General features: G+C 40.8%; 9 non-coding genes across 9 annotated transcripts; all 9 read left to right on the plus strand.

Moving 5' to 3' along the window:
- The first annotated feature begins 567 nt into the window (after positions 1-567).
- On the plus strand, positions 568-640 carry trnak-uuu (transfer RNA lysine (anticodon UUU)). Its single transcript has one exon. It is a non-coding gene; the product is annotated as a tRNA-Lys (tRNA).
- A 219-nt stretch (positions 641-859) lies between these two features.
- Positions 860-931, plus strand: trnaq-uug (transfer RNA glutamine (anticodon UUG)). Its single transcript has one exon. It is a non-coding gene; the product is annotated as a tRNA-Gln (tRNA).
- A 1509-nt stretch (positions 932-2440) lies between these two features.
- Positions 2441-2513, plus strand: trnak-uuu (transfer RNA lysine (anticodon UUU)). The gene has a single exon. It is a non-coding gene; the product is annotated as a tRNA-Lys (tRNA).
- A 2938-nt stretch (positions 2514-5451) lies between these two features.
- trnak-uuu (transfer RNA lysine (anticodon UUU)) lies at positions 5452-5524 on the plus strand. The gene has a single exon. It is a non-coding gene; the product is annotated as a tRNA-Lys (tRNA).
- Positions 5525-5743: 219 nt separating this feature from the next.
- trnaq-uug (transfer RNA glutamine (anticodon UUG)) lies at positions 5744-5815 on the plus strand. The gene has a single exon. It is a non-coding gene; the product is annotated as a tRNA-Gln (tRNA).
- Positions 5816-7324: 1509 nt separating this feature from the next.
- trnak-uuu (transfer RNA lysine (anticodon UUU)) lies at positions 7325-7397 on the plus strand. The gene has a single exon. It is a non-coding gene; the product is annotated as a tRNA-Lys (tRNA).
- Positions 7398-7616: 219 nt separating this feature from the next.
- On the plus strand, positions 7617-7688 carry trnaq-uug (transfer RNA glutamine (anticodon UUG)). Its single transcript has one exon. It is a non-coding gene; the product is annotated as a tRNA-Gln (tRNA).
- A 1501-nt stretch (positions 7689-9189) lies between these two features.
- Positions 9190-9262, plus strand: trnak-uuu (transfer RNA lysine (anticodon UUU)). The gene has a single exon. It is a non-coding gene; the product is annotated as a tRNA-Lys (tRNA).
- Positions 9263-11354: 2092 nt separating this feature from the next.
- Positions 11355-11426, plus strand: trnaq-uug (transfer RNA glutamine (anticodon UUG)). Its single transcript has one exon. It is a non-coding gene; the product is annotated as a tRNA-Gln (tRNA).
- The last annotated feature ends 1465 nt before the right edge of the window (positions 11427-12891 follow it).

The following is a 12891-nucleotide window of genomic DNA, read 5'->3' on the forward strand; positions in this document are numbered from 1 at the left end:
CAATGTCTTAAATGGTGGTCACAACAAGTAGAACTTACTGAAAAAAACAAGTCAATGCTCCTGTTGAACTCCACTGAATCCAGATATTCCTATCAAAGTGGCTGCTGTACTCCAGATCTTCTTCCGATGTCTTCTTGGCCGTCTCTGGTGAGTTGTGCTGGCTAAGGTATGTGACCAGTATAAGTACCGTATGCCATAGCCCCACCTTCTTTTCAGGGTTTCAACGACTGTGGTAATGGCCATTCTGCAAATGGGCCTTCAATGTGTAGTCAATTTACATACAAGCCGTCAACAAAGTTATCGATGCAGACCAACAAGAGACATCAAATACATAGCCAGTGATCAGCCAAACAAGTTGAATCATTGTGAAACTTCAAAATCATTTTTGCAACTGTCTTTGGTACCCATTGAAGGATTACATTGTCATTGACATTGTAAAGATGCAAGGCCTCATGGGAGTCAGACTCTGGATCCAGTTTATTTGCTGCTAAAAGAACACTGTTCCCAAAAAAGGTTATGCACAGCTATGAAATGATCCAGGCTCCATTTGGCTCTGTCTCACTCAGAGCCTGGATAGCTCAGTCGGTAGAGCATCAGACTTTTAATCTGAGGGTCCAGGGTTCAAGTCCCTGTTCAGGTGGTTGTATTACTATGTAATTATTGTAAGACATTAAACACAATACTAGACCATACAATTTTAATGACTCATGCCGGCATGTAGACAGAATTTGGACTTGCCTAATGCGAAAAGAACTTCCTGTGGTTCCCCTACATCAAAAACACTGCATGTGATATATCATATCAGATTGATCACCAACCCTCATCAAATTCAACCCTACATGGCGGTATTGCATTGTATGGTTCCATGGTGTAATGGTTAGCACTCTGGGCTTTGAATCCAGTGATTCGAGTTCAAATCTCGGTGGAACCTAGAACTGTCTTGAGTTGACTGTAAACTGCAAACCAATGTGTGCCATGGTCCCACCCTCTTTTTTCAACGAGTGTCAATTTACATGCAAGCCATCAACAACAGTGTTTATGGAGCCAAGAGCCATACAATATCATGGACATTGATCAAAGTAAAAGTTCAGTTTAGTTTATTACTGAAAAAGAAACAATTCTTGTATTTCGATTTTAAAGCCAGCATCACTGCCCAAGAGTCAGTGTCTAGAGACAGAGTGATATTACTGAGAAAACAAGCTGATATATTCTATTGTGCAATGCTAAATAGTGAAGCCAGAACAACACCCCAACTATGAAGCACTTTCTATAAAATGCAGACAGATCATGGCTGTGGTTGAGCTCTACTTTTGACTTACATTTGGCACAGGAGTCCTGATATTGGCCGTACAGTTCCTATTCGTGAACAAGTTGCTGACAAGAAAACCCCAAAGAGGAGCACTTATGAGCATGAAGAAGCACAAGTGGTTCCATTTGAAGTAATCTTGGAGCAAGGACTTTTTCTTTTGCATTACCAATGGAGGCTTTTGTCATATGGAACTGCCCCCCAACAAAAAGCACTTACTGAATTTCATTGACAAGTCAATGCTCATGTTAGGGAAATAAGAATGACTCTCTGAAACTGGTGTTTAAACAAACTTTTCCAGAACGTAATTTCAAAGTGCATGCAGACAAAGACATCAACACTACCCCAACAAGTAGCACTTACTGCATTCAAAAGTCAAGTCAGTGCTTGTGCCAGGGTAATGTGAATGACCAGGTAGAGTGAAAACTTCATGGTATTTTTCAAAACTTGAGATACTTGCAGTTATTGAGGCCAAAGTCACAACCAAGACAACCCCAAAGAGAAGCACTTATGATTGCAGAAGCCAACAGTGGCTCAAGTTGAGGTCGTCTTAATGTGTTTGCTTCACAATGTCTTAAATGGTGGTCACAACAAGTAGAACTTACTGAAAAAAACAAGTCAATGCTCCTGTTGAACTCCACTGAATCCAGATATTCCTATCAAAGTGGCTGCTGTACTCCAGATCTTCTTCCGATGTCTTCTTGGCCGTCTCTGGTGAGTTGTGCTGGCTAAGGTATGTGACCAGTATAAGTACCGTATGCCATAGCCCCACCTTCTTTTCAGGGTTTCAACGACTGTGGTAATGGCCATTCTGCAAATGGGCCTTCAATGTGTAGTCAATTTACATACAAGCCGTCAACAAAGTTATCGATGCAGACCAACAAGAGACATAAAATACATAGCCAGTGATCAGCCAAACAAGTTGAATCATTGTGAAACTTCAAAATCATTTTTGCAACTGTCTTTGGTACCCATTGAAGGATTACATTGTCATTGACATTGTAAAGATGCAAGGCCTCATGGGAGTCAGACTCTGGATCCAGTTTATTTGCTGCTAAAAGAACACTGTTCCCAAAAAAGGTTATGCACAGCTATGAAATGATCCAGGCTCCATTTGGCTCTGTCTCACTCAGAGCCTGGATAGCTCAGTCGGTAGAGCATCAGACTTTTAATCTGAGGGTCCAGGGTTCAAGTCCCTGTTCAGGTGGTTGTATTACTATGTAATTATTGTAAGACATTAAACACAATACTAGACCATACAATTTTAATGACTCATGCCGGCATGTAGACAGAATTTGGACTTGCCTAATGCGAAAAGAACTTCCTGTGGTTCCCCTACATCAAAAACACTGCATGTGATATATCATATCAGATTGATCACCAACCCTCATCAAATTCAACCCTACATGGCGGTATTGCATTGTATGGTTCCATGGTCTAATGGTTAGCACTCCGGGCTTTGAATCCAGTGATTCGAGTTCAAATCTCGGTGGAACCTAGAACTGTCTTGAGTTGACTGTAAACTGCAAACCAATGTGTGCCATGGTCCCACCCTCTTTTTTCAACGAGTGTCAATTTACATGCAAGCCATCAACAACAGTGTTTATGGAGCCAAGAGCCATACAATATCATGGACATTGATCAAAGTAAAAGCTCAGTTTAGTTTATTACTGAAAAAGAAACAATTCTTGTATTTCGATTTTAAAGCCAGCATCACTGCCCAAGAGTCAGTGTCTAGAGACAGAGTGATATTACTGAGAAAACAAGCTGATATATTCTATTGTGCAATGCTAAATAGTGAAGCCAGAACAACACCCCAACTATGAAGCACTTTCTATAAAATGCAGACAGATCATGGCTGTGGTTGAGCTCTACTTTTGACTTACATTTGGCACAGGAGTCCTGATATCGGCCGTACAGTTCCTATTCGTGAACAAGTTGCTGACAAGAAAACCCCAAAGAGGAGCACTTATGAGCATGAAGAAGCACAAGTGGTTCCATTTGAAGTAATCTTGGAGCAAGGACTTTTTCTTTTGCATTACCAATGGAGGCTTTTGTCATATGGAACTGCCCCCCAACAAAAAGCACTTACTGAATTTCATTGCCAAGTCAATGCTCATGTTAGGGAAATAAGAATGACTCTCTGAAACTGGTGTTTAAACAAACTTTTCCAGAACGTAATTTCAAAGTGCATGCAGACAAAGACATCAACACTACCCCAACAAGTAGCACTTACTGCATTCAAAAGTCAAGTCAGTGCTTGTGCCAGGGTAATGTGAATGACCAGGTAGAGTGAAAACTTCATGGTATTTTTCAAAACTTGAGATACTTGCAGTTATTGAGGCCAAAGTCACAACCAAGACAACCCCAAAGAGAAGCACTTATGATTGCAGAAGCCAACAGTGGCTCAAGTTGAGGTCGTCTTAATGTGTTTGCTTCACAATGTCTTAAATGGTGGTCACAACAAGTAGAACTTACTGAAAAAAACAAGTCAATGCTCCTGTTGAACTCCACTGAATCCAGATATTCCTATCAAAGTGGCTGCTGTACTCCAGATCTTCTTCCGATGTCTTCTTGGCCGTCTCTGGTGAGTTGTGCTGGCTAAGGTATGTGACCAGTATAAGTACTGTATGCCATAGCCCCACCTTCTTTTCAGGGTTTCAACGACTGTGGTAATGGCCATTCTGCAAATGGGCCTTCAATGTGTAGTCAATTTACATACAAGCCGTCAACAACAGTGTTTATGCAGCCAAGAGCCATACAATATCATGGACATTGATCAAAGTAAAAGTTCAGTTTAGTTTATTACTGAAAAAGAAACAATTCTTGTATTTCGATTTTAAAGCCAGCATCACTGCCCAAGAGTCAGTGTCTAGAGACAGAGTGATATTACTGAGAAAACAAGCTGATATATTCTATTGTGCAATGCTAAATAGTGAAGCCAGAACAACACCCCAACTATGAAGCACTTTCTATAAAATGCAGACAGATCATGGCTGTGGTTGAGCTCTACTTTTGACTTACATTTGGCACAGGAGTCCTGATATTGGCCGTACAGTTCCTATTCGTGAACAAGTTGCTGACAAGAAAACCCCAAAGAGGAGCACTTATGAGCATGAAGAAGCACAAGTGGTTCCATTTGAAGTAATCTTGGAGCAAGGACTTTTTCTTTTGCATTACCAATGGAGGCTTTTGTCATATGGAACTGCCCCCCAACAAAAAGCACTTACTGAATTTCATTGACAAGTCAATGCTCATGTTAGGGAAATAAGAATGACTCTCTGAAACTGGTGTTTAAACAAACTTTTCCAGAACGTAATTTCAAAGTGCATGCAGACAAAGACATCAACACTACCCCAACAAGTAGCACTTACTGCATTCAAAAGTCAAGTCAGTGCTTGTGCCAGGGTAATGTGAATGACCAGGTAGAGTGAAAACTTCATGGTATTTTTCAAAACTTGAGATACTTGCAGTTATTGAGGCCAAAGTCACAACCAAGACAACCCCAAAGAGAAGCACTTATGATTGCAGAAGCCAACAGTGGCTCAAGTTGAGGTCGTCTTAATGTGTTTGCTTCACAATGTCTTAAATGGTGGTCACAACAAGTAGAACTTACTGAAAAAAACAAGTCAATGCTCCTGTTGAACTCCACTGAATCCAGATATTCCTATCAAAGTGGCTGCTGTACTCCAGATCTTCTTCCGATGTCTTCTTGGCCGTCTCTGGTGAGTTGTGCTGGCTAAGGTATGTGACCAGTATAAGTACCGTATGCCATAGCCCCACCTTCTTTTCAGGGTTTCAACGACTGTGGTAATGGCCATTCTGCAAATGGGCCTTCAATGTGTAGTCAATTTACATACAAGCCGTCAACAAAGTTATCGATGCAGACCAACAAGAGACATAAAATACATAGCCAGTGATCAGCCAAACAAGTTGAATCATTGTGAAACTTCAAAATCATTTTTGCAACTGTCTTTGGTACCCATTGAAGGATTACATTGTCATTGACATTGTAAAGATGCAAGGCCTCATGGGAGTCAGACTCTGGATCCAGTTTATTTGCTGCTAAAAGAACACTGTTCCCAAAAAAGGTTATGCACAGCTATGAAATGATCCAGGCTCCATTTGGCTCTGTCTCACTCAGAGCCTGGATAGCTCAGTCGGTAGAGCATCAGACTTTTAATCTGAGGGTCCAGGGTTCAAGTCCCTGTTCAGGTGGTTGTATTACTATGTAATTATTGTAAGACATTAAACACAATACTAGACCATACAATTTTAATGACTCATGCCGGCATGTAGACAGAATTTGGACTTGCCTAATGCGAAAAGAACTTCCTGTGGTTCCCCTACATCAAAAACACTGCATGTGATATATCATATCAGATTGATCACCAACCCTCATCAAATTCAACCCTACATGGCAGTATTGCATTGTATGGTTCCATGGTGTAATGGTTAGCACTCTGGGCTTTGAATCCAGTGATTCGAGTTCAAATCTCGGTGGAACCTAGAACTGTCTTGAGTTGACTGTAAACTGCAAACCAATGTGTGCCATGGTCCCACCCTCTTTTTTCAACGAGTGTCAATTTACATGCAAGCCATCAACAACAGTGTTTATGGAGCCAAGAGCCATACAATATCATGGACATTGATCAAAGTAAAAGTTCAGTTTAGTTTATTACTGAAAAAGAAACAATTCTTGTATTTCGATTTTAAAGCCAGCATCACTGCCCAAGAGTCAGTGTCTAGAGACAGAGTGATATTACTGAGAAAACAAGCTGATATATTCTATTGTGCAATGCTAAATAGTGAAGCCAGAACAACACCCCAACTATGAAGCACTTTCTATAAAATGCAGACAGATCATGGCTGTGGTTGAGCTCTACTTTTGACTTACATTTGGCACAGGAGTCCTGATATCGGCCGTACAGTTCCTATTCGTGAACAAGTTGCTGACAAGAAAACCCCAAAGAGGAGCACTTATGAGCATGAAGAAGCACAAGTGGTTCCATTTGAAGTAATCTTGGAGCAAGGACTTTTTCTTTTGCATTACCAATGGAGGCTTTTGTCATATGGAACTGCCCCCCAACAAAAAGCACTTACTGAATTTCATTGACAAGTCAATGCTCATGTTAGGGAAATAAGAATGACTCTCTGAAACTGGTGTTTAAACAAACTTTTCCAGAACGTAATTTCAAAGTGCATGCAGACAAAGACATCAACACTACCCCAACAAGTAGCACTTACTGCATTCAAAAGTCAAGTCAGTGCTTGTGCCAGGGTAATGTGAATGACCAGGTAGAGTGAAAACTTCATGGTATTTTTCAAAACTTGAGATACTTGCAGTTATTGAGGCCAAAGTCACAACCAAGACAACCCCAAAGAGAAGCACTTATGATTGCAGAAGCCAACAGTGGCTCAAGTTGAGGTCGTCTTAATGTGTTTGCTTCACAATGTCTTAAATGGTGGTCACAACAAGTAGAACTTACTGAAAAAAACAAGTCAATGCTCCTGTTGAACTCCACTGAATCCAGATATTCCTATCAAAGTGGCTGCTGTACTCCAGATCTTCTTCCGATGTCTTCTTGGCCGTCTCTGGTGAGTTGTGCTGGCTAAGGTATGTGACCAGTATAAGTACCGTATGCCATAGCCCCACCTTTTTTTCAGGGTTTCAACGACTGTGGTAATGGCCATTCTGCAAATGGGCCTTCAATGTGTAGTCAATTTACATACAAGCCGTCAACAAAGTTATCGATGCAGACCAACAAGAGACATAAAATACATAGCCAGTGATCAGCCAAACAAGTTGAATCATTGTGAAACTTCAAAATCATTTTTGCAACTGTCTTTGGTACCCATTGAAGGATTACATTGTCATTGACATTGTAAAGATGCAAGGCCTCATGGGAGTCAGACTCTGGATCCAGTTTATTTGCTGCTAAAAGAACACTGTTCCCAAAAAAGGTTATGCACAGCTATGAAATGATCCAGGCTCCATTTGGCTCTGTCTCACTCAGAGCCTGGATAGCTCAGTCGGTAGAGCATCAGACTTTTAATCTGAGGGTCCAGGGTTCAAGTCCCTGTTCAGGTGGTTGTATTACTATGTAATTATTGTAAGACATTAAACACAATACTAGACCATACAATTTTAATGACTCATGCCGGCATGTAGACAGAATTTGGACTTGCCTAATGCGAAAAGAACTTCCTGTGGTTCCCCTACATCAAAAACACTGCATGTGATATATCATATCAGATTGATCACCAACCCTCATCAAATTCAACCCTACATGGCGGTATTGCATTGTATGGTTCCATGGTGTAATGGTTAGCACTCTGGGCTTTGAATCCAGTGATTCGAGTTCAAATCTCGGTGGAACCTAGAACTGTCTTGAGTTGACTGTAAACTGCAAACCAATGTGTGCCATGGTCCCACCCTCTTTTTTCAACGAGTGTCAATTTACATGCAAGCCATCAACAAATGGAGCCAAGAGCCATACAATATCATGGACATTGATCAAAGTAAAAGTTCAGTTTAGTTTATTACTGAAAAAGAAACAATTCTTGTATTTCGATTTTAAAGCCAGCATCACTGCCCAAGAGTCAGTGTCTAGAGACAGAGTGATATTACTGAGAAAACAAGCTGATATATTCTATTGTGCAATGCTAAATAGTGAAGCCAGAACAACACCCCAACTATGAAGCACTTTCTATAAAATGCAGACAGATCATGGCTGTGGTTGAGCTCTACTTTTGACTTACATTTGGCACAGGAGTCCTGATATTGGCCGTACAGTTCCTATTCGTGAACAAGTTGCTGACAAGAAAACCCCAAAGAGGAGCACTTATGAGCATGAAGAAGCACAAGTGGTTCCATTTGAAGTAATCTTGGAGCAAGGACTTTTTCTTTTGCATTACCAATGGAGGCTTTTGTCATATGGAACTGCCCCCCAACAAAAAGCACTTACTGAATTTCATTGACAAGTCAATGCTCATGTTAGGGAAATAAGAATGACTCTCTGAAACTGGTGTTTAAACAAACTTTTCCAGAACGTAATTTCAAAGTGCATGCAGACAAAGACATCAACACTACCCCAACAAGTAGCACTTACTGCATTCAAAAGTCAAGTCAGTGCTTGTGCCAGGGTAATGTGAATGACCAGGTAGAGTGAAAACTTCATGGTATTTTTCAAAACTTGAGATACTTGCAGTTATTGAGGCCAAAGTCACAACCAAGACAACCCCAAAGAGAAGCACTTATGATTGCAGAAGCCAACAGTGGCTCAAGTTGAGGTCGTCTTAATGTGTTTGCTTCACAATGTCTTAAATGGTGGTCACAACAAGTAGAACTTACTGAAAAAAACAAGTCAATGCTCCTGTTGAACTCCACTGAATCCAGATATTCCTTTCAAAGTGGCTGCTGTACTCCAGATCTTCTTCCGATGTCTTCTTGGCCGTCTCTGGTGAGTTGTGCTGGCTAAGGTATGTGACCAGTATAAGTACCGTATGCCATAGCCCCACCTTCTTTTCAGGGTTTCAACGACTGTGGTAATGGCCATTCTGCAAATGGGCCTTCAATGTGTAGTCAATTTACATACAAGCCGTCAACAAAGTTATCGATGCAGACCAACAAGAGACATCAAATACATAGCCAGTGATCAGCCAAACAAGTTGAATCATTGTGAAACTTCAAAATCATTTTTGCAACTGTCTTTGGTACCCATTGAAGGATTACATTGTCATTGACATTGTAAAGATGCAAGGCCTCATGGGAGTCAGACTCTGGATCCAGTTTATTTGCTGCTAAAAGAACACTGTTCCCAAAAAAGGTTATGCACAGCTATGAAATGATCCAGGCTCCATTTGGCTCTGTCTCACTCAGAGCCTGGATAGCTCAGTCGGTAGAGCATCAGACTTTTAATCTGAGGGTCCAGGGTTCAAGTCCCTGTTCAGGTGGTTGTATTACTATGTAATTATTGTAAGACATTAAACACAATACTAGACCATACAATTTTAATGACTCATGCCGGCATGTAGACAGAATTTGGACTTGCCTAATGCGAAAAGAACTTCCTGTGGTTCCCCTACATCAAAAACACTGCATGTGATATATCATATCAGATTGATCACCAACCCTCATCAAATTCAACCCTACATGGCGGTATTGCATTGTATGGTTCCATGGTGTAATGGTTAGCACTCCGGGCTTTGAATCCAGTGATTCGAGTTCAAATCTCGGTGGAACCTAGAACTGTCTTGAGTTGACTGTAAACTGCAAACCAATGTGTGCCATGGTCCCACCCTCTTTTTTCAACGAGTGTCAATTTACATGCAAGCCATCAACAACAGTGTTTATGGAGCCAAGAGCCATACAATATCATGGACATTGATCAAAGTAAAAGTTCAGTTTAGTTTATTACTGAAAAAGAAACAATTCTTGTATTTCGATTTTAAAGCCAGCATCACTGCCCAAGAGTCAGTGTCTAGAGACAGAGTGATATTACTGAGAAAACAAGCTGATATATTCTATTGTGCAATGCTAAATAGTGAAGCCAGAACAACACCCCAACTATGAAGCACTTTCTATAAAATGCAGACAGATCATGGCTGTGGTTGAGCTCTACTTTTGACTTACATTTGGCACAGGAGTCCTGATATTGGCCGTACAGTTCCTATTCGTGAACAAGTTGCTGACAAGAAAACCCCAAAGAGGAGCACTTATGAGCATGAAGAAGCACAAGTGGTTCCATTTGAAGTAATCTTGGAGCAAGGACTTTTTCTTTTGCATTACCAATGGAGGCTTTTGTCATATGGAACTGCCCCCCAACAAAAAGCACTTACTGAATTTCATTGACAAGTCAATGCTCATGTTAGGGAAATAAGAATGACTCTCTGAAACTGGTGTTTAAACAAACTTTTCCAGAACGTAATTTCAAAGTGCATGCAGACAAAGACATCAACACTACCCCAACAAGTAGCACTTACTGCATTCAAAAGTCAAGTCAGTGCTTGTGCCAGGGTAATGTGAATGACCAGGTAGAGTGAAAACTTCATGGTATTTTTCAAAACTTGAGATACTTGCAGTTATTGAGGCCAAAGTCACAACCAAGACAACCCCAAAGAGAAGCACTTATGATTGCAGAAGCCAACAGTGGCTCAAGTTGAGGTCGTCTTAATGTGTTTGCTTCACAATGTCTTAAATGGTGGTCACAACAAGTAGAACTTACTGAAAAAAACAAGTCAATGCTCCTGTTGAACTCCACTGAATCCAGATATTCCTATCAAAGTGGCTGCTGTACTCCAGATCTTCTTCCGATGTCTTCTTGGCCGTCTCTGGTGAGTTGTGCTGGCTAAGGTATGTGACCAGTATAAGTACCGTATGCCATAGCCCCACCTTCTTTTCAGGGTTTCAACGACTGTGGTAATGGCCATTCTGCAAATGGGCCTTCAATGTGTAGTCAATTTACATACAAGCCGTCAACAAAGTTATCGATGCAGACCAACAAGAGACATAAAATACATAGCCAGTGATCAGCCAAACAAGTTGAATCATTGTGAAACTTCAAAATCATTTTTGCAACTGTCTTTGGTACCCATTGAAGGATTACATTGTCATTGACATTGTAAAGATGCAAGGCCTCATGGGAGTCAGACTCTGGATCCAGTTTATTTGCTGCTAAAAGAACACTGTTCCCAAAAAAGGTTATGCACAGCTATGAAATGATCCAGGCTCCATTTGGCTCTGTCTCACTCAGAGCCTGGATAGCTCAGTCGGTAGAGCATCAGACTTTTAATCTGAGGGTCCAGGGTTCAAGTCCCTGTTCAGGTGGTTGTATTACTATGTAATTATTGTAAGACATTAAACACAATACTAGACCATACAATTTTAATGACTCATGCCGGCATGTAGACAGAATTTGGACTTGCCTAATGCGAAAAGAACTTCCTGTGGTTCCCCTACATCAAAAACACTGCATGTGATATATCATATCAGATTGATCACCAACCCTCATCAAATTCAACCCTACATGGCGGTATTGCATTGTATGGTTCCATGGTGTAATGGTTAGCACTCTGGGCTTTGAATCCAGTGATTCGAGTTCAAATCTCGGTGGAACCTAGAACTGTCTTGAGTTGACTGTAAACTGCAAACCAATGTGTGCCATGGTCCCACCCTCTTTTTTCAACGAGTGTCAATTTACATGCAAGCCATCAACAAATGGAGCCAAGAGCCATACAATATCATGGACATTGATCAAAGTAAAAGTTCAGTTTAGTTTATTACTGAAAAAGAAACAATTCTTGTATTTCGATTTTAAAGCCAGCATCACTGCCCAAGAGTCAGTGTCTAGAGACAGAGTGATATTACTGAGAAAACAAGCTGATATATTCTATTGTGCAATGCTAAATAGTGAAGCCAGAACAACACCCCAACTATGAAGCACTTTCTATAAAATGCAGACAGATCATGGCTGTGGTTGAGCTCTACTTTTGACTTACATTTGGCACAGGAGTCCTGATATTGGCCGTACAGTTCCTATTCGTGAACAAGTTGCTGACAAGAAAACCCCAAAGAGGAGCACTTATGAGCATGAAGAAGCACAAGTGGTTCCATTTGAAGTAATCTTGGAGCAAGGACTTTTTCTTTTGCATTACCAATGGAGGCTTTTGTCATATGGAACTGCCCCCCAACAAAAAGCACTTACTGAATTTCATTGACAAGTCAATGCTCATGTTAGGGAAATAAGAATGACTCTCTGAAACTGGTGTTTAAACAAACTTTTCCAGAACGTAATTTCAAAGTGCATGCAGACAAAGACATCAACACTACCCCAACAAGTAGCACTTACTGCATTCAAAAGTCAAGTCAGTGCTTGTGCCAGGGTAATGTGAATGACCAGGTAGAGTGAAAACTTCATGGTATTTTTCAAAACTTGAGATACTTGCAGTTATTGAGGCCAAAGTCACAACCAAGACAACCCCAAAGAGAAGCACTTATGATTGCAGAAGCCAACAGTGGCTCAAGTTGAGGTCGTCTTAATGTGTTTGCTTCACAATGTCTTAAATGGTGGTCACAACAAGTAGAACTTACTGAAAAAAACAAGTCAATGCTCCTGTTGAACTCCACTGAATCCAGATATTCCTATCAAAGTGGCTGCTGTACTCCAGATCTTCTTCCGATGTCTTCTTGGCCGTCTCTGGTGAGTTGTGCTGGCTAAGGTATGTGACCAGTATAAGTACCGTATGCCATAGCCCCACCTTCTTTTCAGGGTTTCAACGACTGTGGTAATGGCCATTCTGCAAATGGGCCTTCAATGTGTAGTCAATTTACATACAAGCCGTCAACAAAGTTATCGATGCAGACCAACAAGAGACATAAAATACATAGCCAGTGATCAGCCAAACAAGTTGAATCATTGTGAAACTTCAAAATCATTTTTGCAACTGTCTTTGGTACCCATTGAAGGATTACATTGTCATTGACATTGTAAAGATGCAAGGCCTCATGGGAGTCAGACTCTGGATCCAGTTTATTTGCTGCTAAAAGAACACTGTTCCCAAAAAAGGTTATGCACAGCTATGAA

The sequence above is a fragment of the Eucyclogobius newberryi genome, unplaced genomic scaffold (genome assembly GCF_026437365.1).
Source record: "Eucyclogobius newberryi isolate DKJ021-1_F unplaced genomic scaffold, fEucNew1.0.hap1 SCAF_87, whole genome shotgun sequence".
Lineage (NCBI taxonomy): Eukaryota > Metazoa > Chordata > Actinopteri > Gobiiformes > Gobiidae > Eucyclogobius > Eucyclogobius newberryi.